We start from the raw sequence: 15578 nt of genomic DNA, 5'->3' as shown, positions 1-15578 counted from the left end.
GGGGGAAGGGCCGGGCGACAAAGGATGGACCCAAAAGGGGCTCATGCCCCCAGCCAGGAGATGGTTCAAGGGGGCCAGAGCATTTGGGGCTTGGCTGGACAGCGAATTGGCGGTTCGAATCGTCAGGGACTTGCTGCTGGGGGTGCCAGCCGCCAGGCCAGCTGTGCTGCAATCATACCTGCACCGGCTTCGCCATACGGGGTGGGGCTGGGAGGGTGCAAAGCAGGGTGCTGAGGGTGGGGACTGCTGGGGAAGCCATCGTCCAACCCCGGAGCTCAGAGATCCCAGGCCAGGGTAAAGGCTGGGGATTCAAAGGGTGGCTGGGGAGCTCTCATTCCCGGTTCCCGCGCAAGCTGGATACCAGTCTCCCAACACAGCCCAAGGACCGAAAGGACCATGGGGCCAGACTGCCTCCTGGCCCCTAGAGGCTGGGGCCCTGCAGCTCCGGGCTGAGTTCCAGAGGCCTGGGGCAGGAGGAGGCGGATGCTGCAAATCTGAGAAATGCAGCTCCCTGGGCAGATTCCTAGTTTTAAGTCCAGCAGGGCCCATCCCAGCCATGGAGTCTGACCTCCCGCCTGGCCCGGGCCAGAGACCCTCCTGCAGAGGTCCCTCCCTGCGGCCCCGATCCTTCGGCTCAGCCAAAGAGGTTCTAGAAAGAGACATCCAGATACTGGACAATCCAAGTGGTTCATTCCCCTCCCTTAAAGGGCTGCACCTTGCTTTGCCTTTCTCCGCTAGATTGGAGCCTCGTGCTAGCGGGAATCTTCTCCCTGTCTAGCTCGTTACAGATCGACTCACCCTGGAATCTCCCTCTGCGCGAAACTGATCCCGCTCCGTAAGGAAATCACCCGCACTGAGGCGAGGGAACAGAACGATCTGGGAGACACGGCAACTCGGCCCGACTGGCACGTGGACTTTCTACAGCACCTGCCGGCAGGGTCTAGTAAAAGAGGCGAGATATAGGCTGAAATTGACAAAGCCACCTATGGGATTTGCCACACGGTTCTCCTCTCAGCCTCCCTAGCGCTACGCCAAGTCCCACCCATTCTGGCTCACGGACATGACGTTTTTCGGCTCGTGGAAAGTTGATGGCCAAACAGGGATCGGCACGGAATGGAGGTTTTCAGGCGGCTGTTTCTCCAGCTACCTTGGTCCTTCAGGAAGGATGACCCAAGGACTAGGGGCTATTCTGGGATTTAGGAAACCCTGCTCTGTCACAAATATACTGTATGTTCTTAGGCAAGTCACTTAGTCTCTCTATGCCTCGGTTTCCCCACCTGTACAGGAGGGATAACAGCACTGTCCGAGGGATGCCGTGAAGATAGATATCTTCAGAGACTGGGTGATGTCCAGCCACTCCAGCGATGGGGGCCAGGTAAGTAGCCCCGAGAGAAAAGAGGTTGTTTCCCTGCATTTCCAGGCAGGATCTAGTGCCACGTCTGAGCTGTTCACATCATTCTTTGCAGTTAACTCTGCCTCTGAGGCAGGCACCCGCTCGCCGAGCTCAGCTCCGTCCTTCTCAAGTGCCTCACGCAGGCGCCTCTTGCACCGACTCGCCTCTGGGAGGCAACTGCAAATTTAGCAGGAGCTCTAGGGAGTTCTGCAGGGCCCTTTCTACACAGGCCCAGGGGCAGCAGGCTAAGCCCTGCTCATGGGAATCGGGTTTCCGGTTTAACACCTGGGTTGAACAGACAGAACCGGACCTCGTCAGAAAATAAGGCAGAAAACTGAGTGAACTTTTTTCTTCCTCCCAAAAAAGCTGGCGTCTTTTTGGACATTCCAAATACGGAGGCTTTTCTAGGCTCCCCTGAGCAACTGCCAAAACAGAAGCTCATTTCATTGACATTCCCCCCACGCCCGTGGAAGGAATGGGGTTCTGTGCACTCTAATCCAGTAGCTCTCAACCTTTCCAGACGGCTGTGCCTCTTTCGAGAGGGGGATTCGGTGCATTCCCTCTAGTTTTACTTGCTTACAGAAATCAAACCTAAAACTACAAAAAGGGTCACGCGGATGGGAAAATCTCTTACTTTCTCTTTCTAATCGGATAATTACAAAATAAACTACAGCCGCCCTGGTTGAGAAACGCTGACACAGAGCAGTACAAACAAGTCCATGTGGGTATGACGTTTTTGTCTGGACCGGCCTTGCTGGTGCTTTTCATGCAGCCTGTGGTAAAGCCAGGCAAAGATCTAGATGAGTTGATGTATCCCCAGATAACCTCTATGTACCCCCAGGGTGAGATCAACTGCTCTACCCCAAACACCCTGACCTGGTCATTAAATGAGCAGGCCTGGTGGCTTTTTGTCTGTCATTCTTAAACGCTTTTAGGACCACTACCCTGCATTGCCTCCCCAATCTTGTTTTGATCCTCACAACTTGCTGGCCTTCCAGGAGTGGGCTGTCTTCTCCATTGTACATGGGGAAACGGAAGCACGGGGAGGCAAAGTGACTTGACCATAGTCATGGAGGGCGGGGCTGTGGCAGAGCAGAGAATTAAACCCAGTTCTCAAGCCCCAGACTAGGGCCCTAACCACTGTACCAGCCATCTCTGAGGATGGCTCTGTTTTCTCCAGAGGTGAAATTAAACGGGCGCGCCCCGGTGCGCAGCTCTGGCAAGAGCTGGTTGAGCTGCAGTAAAAGCCAGCAGGGAGCTACTGAAAGAGCGAGCAGGGACCTGGGTTGGGATAGGACAGTGCCTGTAAGAAATCTTAAGTTCCTTTCACCCCTGGTGTTCTCAGTAAGCTATTTCAGAGTAAAGTAGGATGAGGTTGCTCTGAATCTACAAGCGTGTTCAACAGCTCAAAGACTGGCCGGGAACAACACAGTATGAGGGGCGAGTTTTGCATTTGTTCAGTGGGGTTTGCACACACAACAGGTCTGGGAGGGTGAGGCCGGAGAGGGCAGGTACAATTCAAGATGTCTGAAGCATTCCACAGAGACAACTGGATGCGTTTCTGTGCGCTGTTCAAAATTCCCCAACGAAGTTTCCACGCAAACCAGTTCCACGGTTCCTGGTGTGACGAGTCACCCCTGGGCCCCAACTGGAGGGGAATCAGAGAGGTGAGGAAAGTCAGTACTGCAGAGAGATGCTGGGGGTGGGGGGAAGCAGGCCCTTGGAGAAGCTCCTAAAACACGCAAAGCCCAGGAGGAGACAGACAAGTCCAGCTGTATCCAGGAAGTTGCTGGAGCAATGCATTGTTCTGCACATGTTCTGTGTCTCCCTGTAGTGGCTTGTGTCACTCACACACACACACACTGCAGCTCCCACCTAGGTGATTTCAGTTACAGTCGTGCTACAGGTTGCAAGTTCAAACCCTGCCGCTCACCTGCACAAGAGGAGCATGACACGGCTCTGAGTGCGGATGACACGTGCTCCATGTGGAACAGTCCCCCGTTCACACAGCGCACATCGGGGCCAGCGCAAAAAACTCCCAGACTAAGGCCAGTCACTGCCTATCTTTGGGGCTTCTCTGGACCCCAGCACTTCAGTATCCGAAAGCCTCACAATCTAACACATTTATCCTCACTACAGCTCCTGGGAGGCAGGGGATGGCTCTTAGCCCCATTGGACAGAGGGGGCTAAGTGACATGCTCATGGTTACATAGGGAGGCTGTGGCAGGGTGTGAAATTAAACTCAGATCTCCAGTGCGCCAATCCAGGGCCTTAAGCATGAGGCCAGGTCTGCATCCTACTGTCTTGTTCCTATACTAAGGCCATAGCGCCTTCCCTAGCACCATTGGCAGCCCAGCTTATCCAGTCTGCAAGGGCTCATCCCATGGAGCCACCACATTAGATCCTGCATGGGAGCCTCTTTGGGCACCCAGCACCTCTCCATGTTCACCAAGCACATTCCCCAAGCCGACACCTCACTACAGCTCCCTAGTCCCACCTGGCCCACAAGAGCCATGGCCAGAATTAATCGCGTGCGAGTCAAGCCGCTGTCGCCCAGAGGCAGAGCATGAAACGCCAGAACAAGCAGGCAGCGGGGAACAGAAACCCAGGTTGCATTGACAAGAGGTCGCTCTCCCCAGCTGGAGGCAATGCACGTGGGGGAGGGATGCAAGCAGGGTTGGGAATAGGGTCTCTGGTTGGGATGCAAAGCAAGATTCCAACTCAACCAGCCCACGCAAAGTGCTCCACTTAGGGAGGAACAATCTGTTTCACACACAGGCTGTGTCTAGACTGCATCCCTTTTCCATAAAAGGGATGCAAATTAGACACATCGCAATTGCAAATGAAGCGGGGATTTAAATCCCCCCCGCTTCATTTGCATAAACATGGCTGCCGCTTTTTTCCGACTCGGAGCTTTGCCGGAAAAAAGTGCCAGTCTAGACGGGGATCTTTCGGAAAATAAAGCCTTTTCCGGAAGATCCACGTCTAGACTGGCGCTTTTTTCTGGCAAAGCTCTGAGCCGGAAAAAAGCGGCAGCCATGTTTATGCAAATGAAGCAGGGGGGATTTAAATCCCCGCTTCATTTGCAATTGCGATATGTCTAATTTGTATCCCTTTTACGGAAAAGGGATGCAGTCTAGACACAGCCACAGAGAATGGACAGCGACTGTCTAGGAAGGAGCCCTGCTGAAATGGATCTGGGGTCCTAGTGGACCACAAGCTAATTCTGAGTCAACAGCGTGACACTGTTGCAAAGAAAGCAAACATGACTCTGGGAGGCGTGTTGTGAGCAAGACACGAGAAGTCATTCTTCCTCCCTACTTTGTGCTGATTAGGCCTCAGCTGGAGGATTGTGTCCAATTCTGGGCATTGCATTTCAAGAAAGATGTGGAGAAATGGGAGAAAGTCCAGAGAAGAGCAACAAAAATGATGAAAGGTCTAGAGAATATGAGCTATGAGGGAAGATTGAAAGAACTGGGCTTGTTTAGTGTAGAAAAGAGAAGGCAGAGAGGGGACATGACAGCAGTTTTCAAGTACTTAAAAGGGTGTTATTAGGAGAAGGGAAAAAAATTGTTCTCCCTGGCCTCTGAGGGTAGGACAAGAAGCAATGGGCTTATACTGCAGCCAGGGAGGTTTAGGATGGAAGTTCGGTAGGAAGCTTTTTCCTGTCAGGGTGGTTAAGCACTGGACTAAATTGCCTAGGGAGATTGTGAAATCTCTATCGTTGGGGAAATTGAAGAGCAGGTGAGACAGACACCTGGCGGGGATGTTGTAGATGGTGCTTGGTCCTGCCGTGAGGGCAAGGGACTGGACTTGACCTCTCGAGGTCCCTTCCAGTTCTAAGATTTTTTGATGGGCGGGAGGGGGGCGGAGTTTATTGGTTTGCAGCGCCCTCTTGTGGCCAGACCAGAGACTGGCTCCTCCACAGATAAACAAAGCAGGGCAGACACGGGCACTAGAGCCCAGATCTGTCATTTGGAAGAACAGGAGCTTCCGTTCTGTGAGTACTGGCCCAAGTAGAAGATACCCTGCACGCTCCTGGGTGGCAGCAGGGATGGTGCAGGTGATGGGTGGCCCATAGTGGCTTTCACATTCTCTGGATGTTCACACAGTCCCTGCCGAGGCAGGATCCCTCCACTTGGCACACATGAATCTATTTGTTTGGGCAAATCCTCCTCTCCTTCCCCCCCACCTGCATAGTGAGACAGGGAACGACGGTCACTTGTCCAATGTCCCAGAAGAGAGCATGGCAGAGCTAAGGAACTGCCCTCTGATGTCTAGAACCTCAGTCCAGTGACTTATTCACAAGATCAGCTCTAGCCCTGTGTCACCCAAACTGTTCTTAAAAAATGACAGGGAAAATGGCCTGCCACATGATAGCCGTTCCCACCAACAGGTCTAGAACAAGCAACCAAGCCTCACGGCCCACAGGATGCAGCAGCGGACTGGGAGGTAGAACCCCTGGGTTTTACTTGCAGCTCTGCTGCCGACTTCCTGCATGACCTTGGGCACGGCACCCTGCCTCAGTTTCCCCACCTGTAAGATCATCCGTGTGAGAAGACAATTCTCTCTCAAACACTTAAGGGTTGGAAGGAAACAGGCTACTGCTGAAGAAGCCCACTACACAGATCTACATAACCTCCCGACGGAGAAACATTGCTGTGAAAATTTAAAGTGACAGACAGACTTTGGTTAACTTTAAACGAGCTCCGTATGCAACCCCGACCCCGGCGCTACAGTCACTGTGCTTAGAGCGACATCTGGTGGCTGTTTCACACTTCCACACACTGCAGGGTCCTCCTGGGGTGCTGCTGAGCCCTCGCCTCCTCCACACCCAGGTCTTTGGGGCCTGGGGCACATGGACTCTCGGTGTTGACCATCCCCCCTGCATTATAAAACCTGGGTTTGGAATTGCAGGAGCCAGGCCTCACAGCCAATCTCACACGTCCATCCCACGCTACCCAGACCTTCAGACTCGTTCTGCTGTGTCCACACTGCAGAACGACCGGGCTTGACCGCGAGACACAGCAGGACGTAGGCTCTGGGCCCCACCCCCCGTACTAGGATCCAGGTCCTGAGTGCTTGCTGACCTAAATCCGACTGACGTGTGTGTGGACAGGTTGGCCGCTTGGGCTCAAACCTAAGTCAGAGCCTGGGCTTAGTGTGAGTGTAGACAAACCCTCAGCATCTGGAAACGGATCAATGAATTAGGTGAGGCTGGATCCCTGCCCACTCTTCAAAAAAAAAAAGCAACACCTGCCATAGGGAGTAGATTATGGAGTAGCTGAAAACAGCCTCCTATGGCCAGACGACCCAGTGGCTCCTGGTCACAGGTGAGCCTTGAGCCAAAACATCCTGATCTGGATCCAGGTTCTGTAGCTAGTCCACGCCGAGTACAAGAGTCTGACCTGCGAGTAGCAGCCCAGCAGCCTGCCGGGTGCAAGAGGGACATGACATGGCGTCAGAAATAAAAGCAGCCCGAGGACAGCGGAAACGGGAGGAAAGCAGGAACAAAGGCTGCAAGCAGGAGTAAGGGGTGGGGGCGAGAGGCAACCAAGACTGAAAGATCACTCCACATGCCACTTCCAGCATCCCTATGGATAAGGACAGACTGTAGAGCTTCTGTCCCAGAGAGGGGTACTAGAGATGTGTCTTCAATTCACCACCAGCCCTTGCTATTAGCCACTCAGGTATGTCAGACATGGCACCTGCTCACAGCTGAATGGTACATTACAATTTAGCTTCCCATGCCATCTCCTGGTTTAAGTTTTACATTCCTACCCTGTGCCAACCTTGCTCGCTCTAAGCTCAGGATGCATCAGTCTGTTAAACGTCTCTGAGTCCTGCTGGTTTGCTAATTACCGGTACTAGCAGCCCTACAACCTAGATGTACAAGCGGGATCTGTGACCAGGGCTGCGAGGTGCTGCCACAAAAGGAAAATGAGCTGATAGCAGTAGGAGGTTGTTATCCACAGGGAACCAGCTACCAGAGGGGGAACACTTTATAAGCATGTGAGCAGGCAGGCTGACTTTCTAAGGCAGGGGTCAGCAACCTTTTCAAACCCAAGAGCCAAATGACAGCAAAACTCAGAACAAGCGGTCAACAAAGAGCCGTAGAAGACTGTCCATTTGCAGGACTGAAAACATACAACGTAATAGGATGGATAATGGACGTGTAGATTAATAAAAGCAGCAGTGAAAGATTGGACGCCCAGACGTTATTTAATGGGACGTCTGCTCCTGCATCTTTTCACACATTTCTTTGAAGTTTACACCATCACTGGTCAAATCCAGAGCCATGCGCGCCTGCCGGCTGTCTTCTGTCAATCCTATGGCAGGGGCTGGGGAGGTGGGGGGTGCAGGAGGCAGGGCAGGGCCTGAATTAGAGTATGTGGGGAGGCCCTGGGGCTAGATTACCTGACGTGGCTGGGGCAGGATCACTGCAGCTGGATTGTGCTGCATCAGGAGGGGGGCCAGGTGGGAGCCTGACCATGTGCTAGGATTGTGGCCTTTTTGGCCTCAGCTCTGGCGCACAGAGCAAGTCGCCCGCCATGCAGCCTGCCCTGGCTGCAGCTCCACCCCTAGAGAAGCTGGTGGTGGCTGCCTGGCTGCTCCCAGGGTGGATGGCCTCCCTCTGGCTCTGGCTCTGGTGTGGCGACTGGCGACTGGGGGAAAAGCCTGAGGTGGGCTGGGGAGGGTGCAGGAGCTGGCTGGGGTGTGTGCGAAAGGCCTGGGGGTCCAGGCATGAGAGGGAGGCACTGTAAGTGGCCTCCAGGCAGTGGGTCCCTGCTCTGCTCGTCCCCCTGAGGGCTTTTCCCCATCAACAGGAAGATGGTGCTGGTGCTCTAGCCTCTGGTGGTGGGACTTGAACCCACAATCCCAGGCTCCAGCAGCTGCTCCACTAGTCCAGCCTCCCCCTGTCCATGCTGCAGCCAGTGGGGCTGACTGGGTCCCAGCTGAATGAGGAGTTGTGTAAATCCCAGCTATCGAACTGAACAGTATCACCCTGACAGCCCTGCGTGGTATCTGGCCAGCCCGGCACTGGCTCTACAGCAGGGCCTAGCAGGCATGTCAGGAAGAAGCCTGTTGAAAAGGCAGCAAGAAATGGCCCTTGAGAGGGAAGGTCAAGAGGTGACAGGAAGGTCTTGCCCCAGGAGAAAAGGGGGACTTGAAATGCAGAGAGAAAGACTCACCTGCCTGACCAGGGACTTGAACCCTGGACCCCCAGATGAAAAGTCTGATGCTGTAAGGTCTGAGCTAGCCAGGCTCACCCAGGGAGGTGCCACACTAGGGGAGAAGAGACCCTGGGGGAGAAAAGGCGATTGCAACACACTACCCCATGCCTGCCGCTTCCTCTCCTGGCCAGACCCCTCACCCCCAGCTCCTACAGCGGATTGGGGCCCGTCTGCCACCACGCTCACCTGCCACACCGGAAAGGGGGGCGGGGGCTGCAGCCACCGGTATTTCTGGTTCAGGCACCTCCACAGGCGCTGCCCCTTCTCACCAGCAACCAAAAAAAGCCAGGTCCGGTTTGACATCAGTGACCGGTCCTCGCACAGCCCGGCCCGTGAGGCAGGGTGGGGAATGAGGAGGGGGTGGGGTTACATGGAGTCAACTAAGCGCGCTTAGGCTGGCCTAGGTCAGTCTGCATCTAGCCCCCCATGAGAGAAGGGGTCTGGCTCTGCGCCCCCCTCGGCCAGGCTGCCAGGGGCTGAGGGGACCTCAGCGGCAGGGCCTTGGGTTGGAGCAACCTGGGTTGAACGTAGGAGGCCTGCCTGACCAGACAGCCCTCCTGGGACCAGTAGGAGCTTGCTGAGATGGACCAGCTCCAAACCCAGCACCCATTGCTCTCTTGCCTCGAAACAGAGGCTCTTCCCCTGCCTGCCTTGTGTAACCCAGGGCCACGCCAGCGCCGCGAGGCTGGGAAAGATGCGTTGTAATAGGCATGAGCTTCAGGATGACGACACCTCAGGGAGGCGATGCCTGCACAGCGTTACACCGACCGTTCAGAATTGTGCCTCCTTGGTAAAGGACATTTCCCTAAAGGCCTTTCCCCTTTCTCCTTATTTCCTGTGAAATCACCTCAGCTCTGTGCTCAGGTGCCGTGATGGGATCTGCTTCCCCAGAGGTCTAGGCATTCGCCGAAGACTGACCATGAACAGGCCTTTCTGTGGGTGCTCACCGGTGTGGCCTTGTTTTGGTACGAACTTACGGCACCACACGCCCCTAAAGCAATGTAAGCACCACACACGCCTGAAGAACAGTCAGGGCGTGTTTTGCCGTCTCAGCAGCGGTACATTGCGTAAGATTCTACTCCTTTGGCCTCTGCTAAAAGGTCATTTGTGTGTGGACATCAACATGCTGATTTTGTCTCAGTGCTTTTTACTGTGATGGGAAAACACCAGCCATAGCCTGTCTGTGCATCTCACCCCCTCCCCCCTCCGCCCCCAACTCTACTGATTTTCCTATTTTATTCACGTTCTCTTTCTGCTTGATTTTTCGCTCCTACCTCTTTTTGAAAACAGCGCTTCCATTCAAAGATCTGCTATAGTACATGTGTTCATTACATCAAAACCATGTGTAATGTCGGGGCGGGAAGGGGGCTGCACTCTAGCTCTGCCCCAGGGTCCCACCTCTTCCCATCTCTAACCCACCCCCTCACCTGAGCTGACCAACACCTCCCCGGAGCGTGCCACACCCTCACTCCTCTGATCGCAGCAGGCGAGAGGCCTTTGGGGAAGGTGCTGATCTGGGGGGGGTTGCCTGTGGGTGTTCAGCACCTACCATTTCCCCCCAGGGGTGCTCCAGGGCTCCATTTTTTCCCCATGAGTTAAAACCATAGGAACGGCCAGACTGGGTCAGAACAACGGTCCATGTAGCCCAGTGTCCTGTCTGCTGACAGTGGCCAATGCCAGATGCCCCAGAGGGAGGGAACACAACAGGGAATCCTCACGTGATCCCTTCCCGGTCACCTGCCTCCAGACAAACAGAGGCTGGGGACACCGTTCCTACCCATCCTGGCTAATAGCCATTGATGGACCTAACCTCCATGAGTCTATCATGAATCGGCACCTATGCATATTAGGCTCTATTCAGTGCAATTTGGCTTAGTGGCATCTCATCTCCTCACTGCCTTACTAGCCAGAGAGGAATGGGGAACTCTGGACCATCCTCACCTGGCTGGAGATTTCCCTTGTCCCCGCCCGCCTCAGCAGACACACAAGACCCTGTCACAGCTGAAGAGTTTCCCACCAGCCCTTGCAGCCGAGGCTGGTGCAGCTCCTGGACCATCCGTTACTTACGAAGGAAGAAGGCTGCATGTTGCAACGGCGCAGCAGGCCAGCACCCTCCACAAGGAGCAGTCGCTCTCAGACGGCTGTTGGCTAAGCAGACTCCAGTCAGGCATCAGCTGCCAAGAGACGTGTCAGCACCCGACCTAAAACAAAGAAGACAACTATTCATGAGGGTGTATTGGAGGAAGGGGCAGTAGAATGAACCTGGCCGTCCCTGAAGGGAGGTTATTCAAGCCTCTGTTTAAAAAAAAAAAAAAAAAAAAAAAGTTTTGAATCTGTTCCTCACACTGTAGAGTCCTGGTCCAGCAGAGAGGCTCCCAGGTGCTACCACAAGAAAACATAGAAACTAGCAGTAATTTAGCACAGACCACTTTTCTCCAGCATGTTAACTGGTTGTTAGACTTGTTCATACTGAAGGAAAGAGCTTTAGACCAGAGCTACTCAACTTCGGAAACTCTGGGGGCCAGAATGATACTCTCAGCACATACCGAGGACCACACCTTAAGTGTGGCTGCATACACATACAAATATATATGCAAATTTCACACAATGCCCTGGCGCTCCCAGCACCTCCTCCCTGGGGCCTAGACATGCCGACGCCCTGTACCCATTTGTTCCAGCCAGCCCGTCTGCTTGCGTCTTTCAATGCTCACCTTGCCTGTTGTGGAGCATGTTCCCAGTGGAGGCCATGTTCCACCTGCAGGCCGTGTGTAAACCCAAACCGCACCGTGGGCCACAAACAAACGGGCTGCAGACCCCCTACCGCCCATGGGCCGCGTGTTGAGTAGCCCTGCCTTCGACAGTCTGATGAGAAAACGCCTTCCCTTCTGCTCAGAGGCCCTGCCCGAGTTAGTGCACCAGAGCAGGGTATGGAGGAAGTCCCAAGGAACGGTGACCACTGTCTTTACGGTAGCCCAAGTCAAGACAAACCCTAGCAGGGAGCTAACCTGCCCAGCTGCCTTAGGACAAGAACCGGGTTCCCTCCATGTCACGGCAGCAGACGTGGAAGAGGAGCCACAAGCGTCAGCCCGTCTCTAGTGGCTGTCCCAGAGTATCTCAAAGAACGTTACAAAAGGCGGGTCAGTCTCGTTAGCCATTGCACAAGGAGGGAAATGGAGGCACAGGAGCTCAGTCAGCCTCCCTCGGGGAGTCACTGGCTGAGCTGGATAGAGCCCAGGAAACTGAAGGCCTGTTCTCCTGCTCTAGCCAGTAACTCCTTCCCCTTCAGTATGGAAAGCAGCAACAGCCCTAGTGATAAGACTTGGCGAAAGAGAAACAGGTGCTTAAAAATGTTCTTGCTGGAAACCAAAAGAGCAGAGACAGAACACACTGATTTCCCATCACTGCGTTTAATAACAACCACCCCTTGCTCCTACAGCACCAGTAGATCTCAAAGCAGCCAAAAAGGGGAAGGGATTACCCCCATTTTACAGACAGGCAAAGCATAGCTGGCTAACAGCTAAAGCAGGACTAGAACCCAGGTCTCCCAAGTTCCAACCCAGCCCTCCAGCCACTGGACTACACTGCTCCACCCACAGAGGTGTGGAAAAGCCAGCTTATTAAAAACATTCCCTAGCCTCCTATAGCAAATATTCAGCCCAGCTAGCCACAGCATAGCTGAGGCCCATCCACAGGCACGCGCTGACTTAACGGGAAAGTCCATGGCGCTGCGCATAGGTGACTTGCAAAATCGGGGCCTGCGGATCTGAATTACTGCAAAAGGGGCAAAGGATGCACCAGCGACTCCGTCACAGCCTCATGGCTGGACAACTGAGACTAGACCCCATTAGCCAGCTCCTCCTCCTTGCTAAATCCACACCACATCTCTCAGCAAGCCAGGGGCCTGGCTCCATCACAGCTAACACTGCCTTAGAGGAAATGAACAGAAAAGGGGTGATCCGTCCCATCCTCCGGTCCCGCCTTCCAGCACTCTCAGGTTTAGGGGCACCCAGAGCATGGGGATGCTTCTATGACGATCTTGCCCTTGATGGCTCTATCCTCCATGAACTTAGCTCATTCTTTTATTAACCCAGTTATCCTGTTGGCCTTCACCGTGTCCCCTGGCAGGGCGTTCCACAGGCTGACGGTGCAGTGGGAGAAGAAATGCTTCCTTGTGCTCGTCGTAACCCTGCTGCCTATTAATTTCATTGAGTAGCCGTGGGCTCTTATGTTACAAGGGGCAAATGGCAGTTCCCTAGTCACTTCCTCCACCCCATTCCTTATTCTATCAACCCCCATTATAGCCTCCCCTCCCCCAGCCATCTCTCTTCTAAGCTGAACTGTCCCAGACTTTGTAGTGCCTCCTTGTATGGGAACTGTGCCATGGCCCGCATCCATCCTGCGGAGGAGGAGAATTAGCCATGTCTACCTGGGCTCCACCCCCCTCCAGCCACCTCATGAAAATGGGCAAGATTTCCAAAAGTGGCTAGTCACTCAGGGGTCCCACTCAAAACCCTTTCTGAGGTCAACAGGATGAAATTCAATAAGGACAAATGCAAAATACTCTGCTTAGGAAGGAACACTCTGTTTCACACATGGGCTGTGTCTAGACTGCATCCCTTTTCCACAAAAGGAAAATTAGACATCGCAATTGCAAATGAAGCGGGGATTTAAATCCCCCCCCTTCATTTGCATAAACATGGCTGCCACGTTTTTCCAGCTCGGAGCTTTGCCGAAAAAAGCGCCAGTCTAGACGCAGATCTTTCGGAAAATAAAGCCTTTTCTGAAAGATCCCTTATTCCTTTACGGAAAAGGGATGCAGTCTAGACACAGCCACAGAGAATGGGAAGCGACTGTCTAGGAAGGAGCACTGCACAAAGGGATCTAGGGGCCACAGTGGACCACAAGGTAAATATGAGCCAACAGCGCAACACTGTTGCAAAAAAGCAAACACGACTCTGGGCTGCATTAACAGGAGTGTTGGGAGCAAGACACGAGAAGTCATTCTTCCGCTCTGCTCTGCGTTGATTAGGCCTCAGTTGGAGTGTTGTGTCCAGTTCTGGGCACCACATTTCAAGAAAGAGGTGGAGAAATTGGAGAAAGTCCAGAGAAGAATACAAATTATTAAAAGTCTAGAAAACAGGAGCTATGAGGGAAGATTGAAAGAATTGGGCTTGTTTAGTTTAGAAGAGAGAAGGCAGAGAGGGGACATGACAGCAGTTTCCTAATTGCCAGGGTGGTTTAACAACTGGACTAAATTGCCTAGGAGGGTTGTGGAATCTCCATCCCTGAAGATATTTAAGATTAAGTTAGACATCTATCAGGGCTGGTCAATATGGTGCTTGGTCCTGCTGTGAGGGCAGGGGACTGGACTTGATGACCTCTCGAGGTCCCTTCCAGTTTTAGGAGTCTATAACTCCCAGAGAATCCTCAAACCCCTTCCTTCCCCCCCCCCCAAAAAAAAATTAGGGCCTTTTGAAGAGATCTCCAGTTAGGTCCCCAAAACCTAATAGCTTGGCCATCACAGCTATTTTTACTTGCCTGTGTGAATAGAACCATGTTAGAAACCCGTTTTCTAATCCAGGAATCTACTAGGCTTACAACAAGTGGTTTGCATGTGGCTCACACATTTTCTTTCACCCCAAACCGACATGGGAAAAGAAACATGCCTCAACCACTTGATGGTTCATCCTCTCTCCAAAGCATCACAGCCTGGTACCAAGATACAGGGGAGATGCTGTCCACGCTATAGCTTTTAACTCTTTTGGACCTGGAGCAGAATCACAATGCAATGAATCAAATTAAGGGCACTTTAGGGCATTAGCACTTAAGTCTCATTGAAAACATTTTGGAACTGAAACTTCGGTACTTTTGGAAATTTGGCCAAGTACTATACAGGTGACCTGAAGATGAGGTAGGGTGAAAATTAAGCCTTGTAGTCTTTTTTTTTTTTTTTTTTGGCCTCGAGGCTGAGAACTGTGGAAGGGTTATTTATCTTTTTATTTTGAAGGGATTTCTCCCTGTTTTTTTACAGTAGAAATTCATGGCTTGTCTAAAGCAAAAGTCTTTCTCTGGTCTGAAGGCCTAGTGCGGCGAGAAGCTCACAAGAGGCAAGCCAGGGAAAGCAGAGTAGACAGACTGTGGGTGGGTGGGCTGGCTTGTGTTCATCAGGAGCTATTTATTCAAATGGTCTGTTAACATTTTGGAGAAAAGAAGCCTTTGCTAAAGAACACCCATTATTCAATTCAAGTAAAAAACCTCCTCTCAGACCAGTCCGGAGTTCTCCAGCAAAGTAAGAGGAGAGTCAAACCCAGATAAAACCAAGTCCTTTGCAGATATCTCATTTGGCTACTAAAATGCCCAGCTAACCGACTGCAATGACACTTCAAAGTACATTGGATGCAATAACACTGTAGGAGCAAACCCATCAACCATCACCAGCTACATTAGACCTGCCTCTCCTCACCAGCATATTCCAGCAGCTAGATCAGCTGAATTTTGCCTCACCTCATTCATTGCAACTGGGGGGAGGCGGGATAATTTGGGGGGGGAGTGTCCTGTCCCTTGGCAGGAAAGGATGGGAAGCATCTCTGCATTTCATCAAAAACATATTCCCCCAAATTGAAATACAGGTTGAATCTCCTTAGCCCGGCACTCTCTGGTCCGGCAGCATCCGTGGTCTGGCATGATGTTAATTAGCTGGATGTCCACTTATCATGAGTGTGGCCAAGTTTCCTGTGGGCCCATAAAGTTTGCTTAGAGCCATCAGTCTTGGCTCTCAGTGTTCTGTGCTGTTATTTAGCTCTAATTGACCCTAAATGTCTTCTAAGAGCCCAGTGAGCAGTGGAAGCGTTGGCCATGCTGCTAGACAATATTGATCTCTTGTGGTTCAGCAAATTCTCTGGTTCGGCACCAAACAGGTCCCAAAGTTGCCGGACTAGAGAGGTTCAACC

The 15578-nt window shown here is 52.7% G+C and overlaps 1 protein-coding gene across 1 annotated transcript in view; it reads right to left on the bottom strand.

Moving 5' to 3' along the window:
• Positions 1 to 15578, bottom strand: part of CDK12 (cyclin dependent kinase 12) — an 83663-nt gene that overhangs the window by 19487 nt on the left and 48598 nt on the right. Inside the window, exon 14 of the transcript XR_012898075.2 lies at positions 10696 to 10829. The gene's annotated coding sequence lies outside the window, so the exon portion shown is untranslated. The remainder of the gene's footprint in view (positions 1 to 10695; positions 10830 to 15578) is intronic.

The sequence above is a fragment of the Pelodiscus sinensis genome, chromosome 29 (assembly GCF_052426305.1).
Source record: "Pelodiscus sinensis isolate ZL-2025 chromosome 29, ASM5242630v1, whole genome shotgun sequence".
In the NCBI taxonomy this organism is placed as follows: Eukaryota; Metazoa; Chordata; order Testudines; family Trionychidae; genus Pelodiscus; species Pelodiscus sinensis.
The sequence above is the reverse complement of the archived record's forward strand: the minus strand, read 5'-3'. Positions and strand labels throughout refer to the sequence as shown.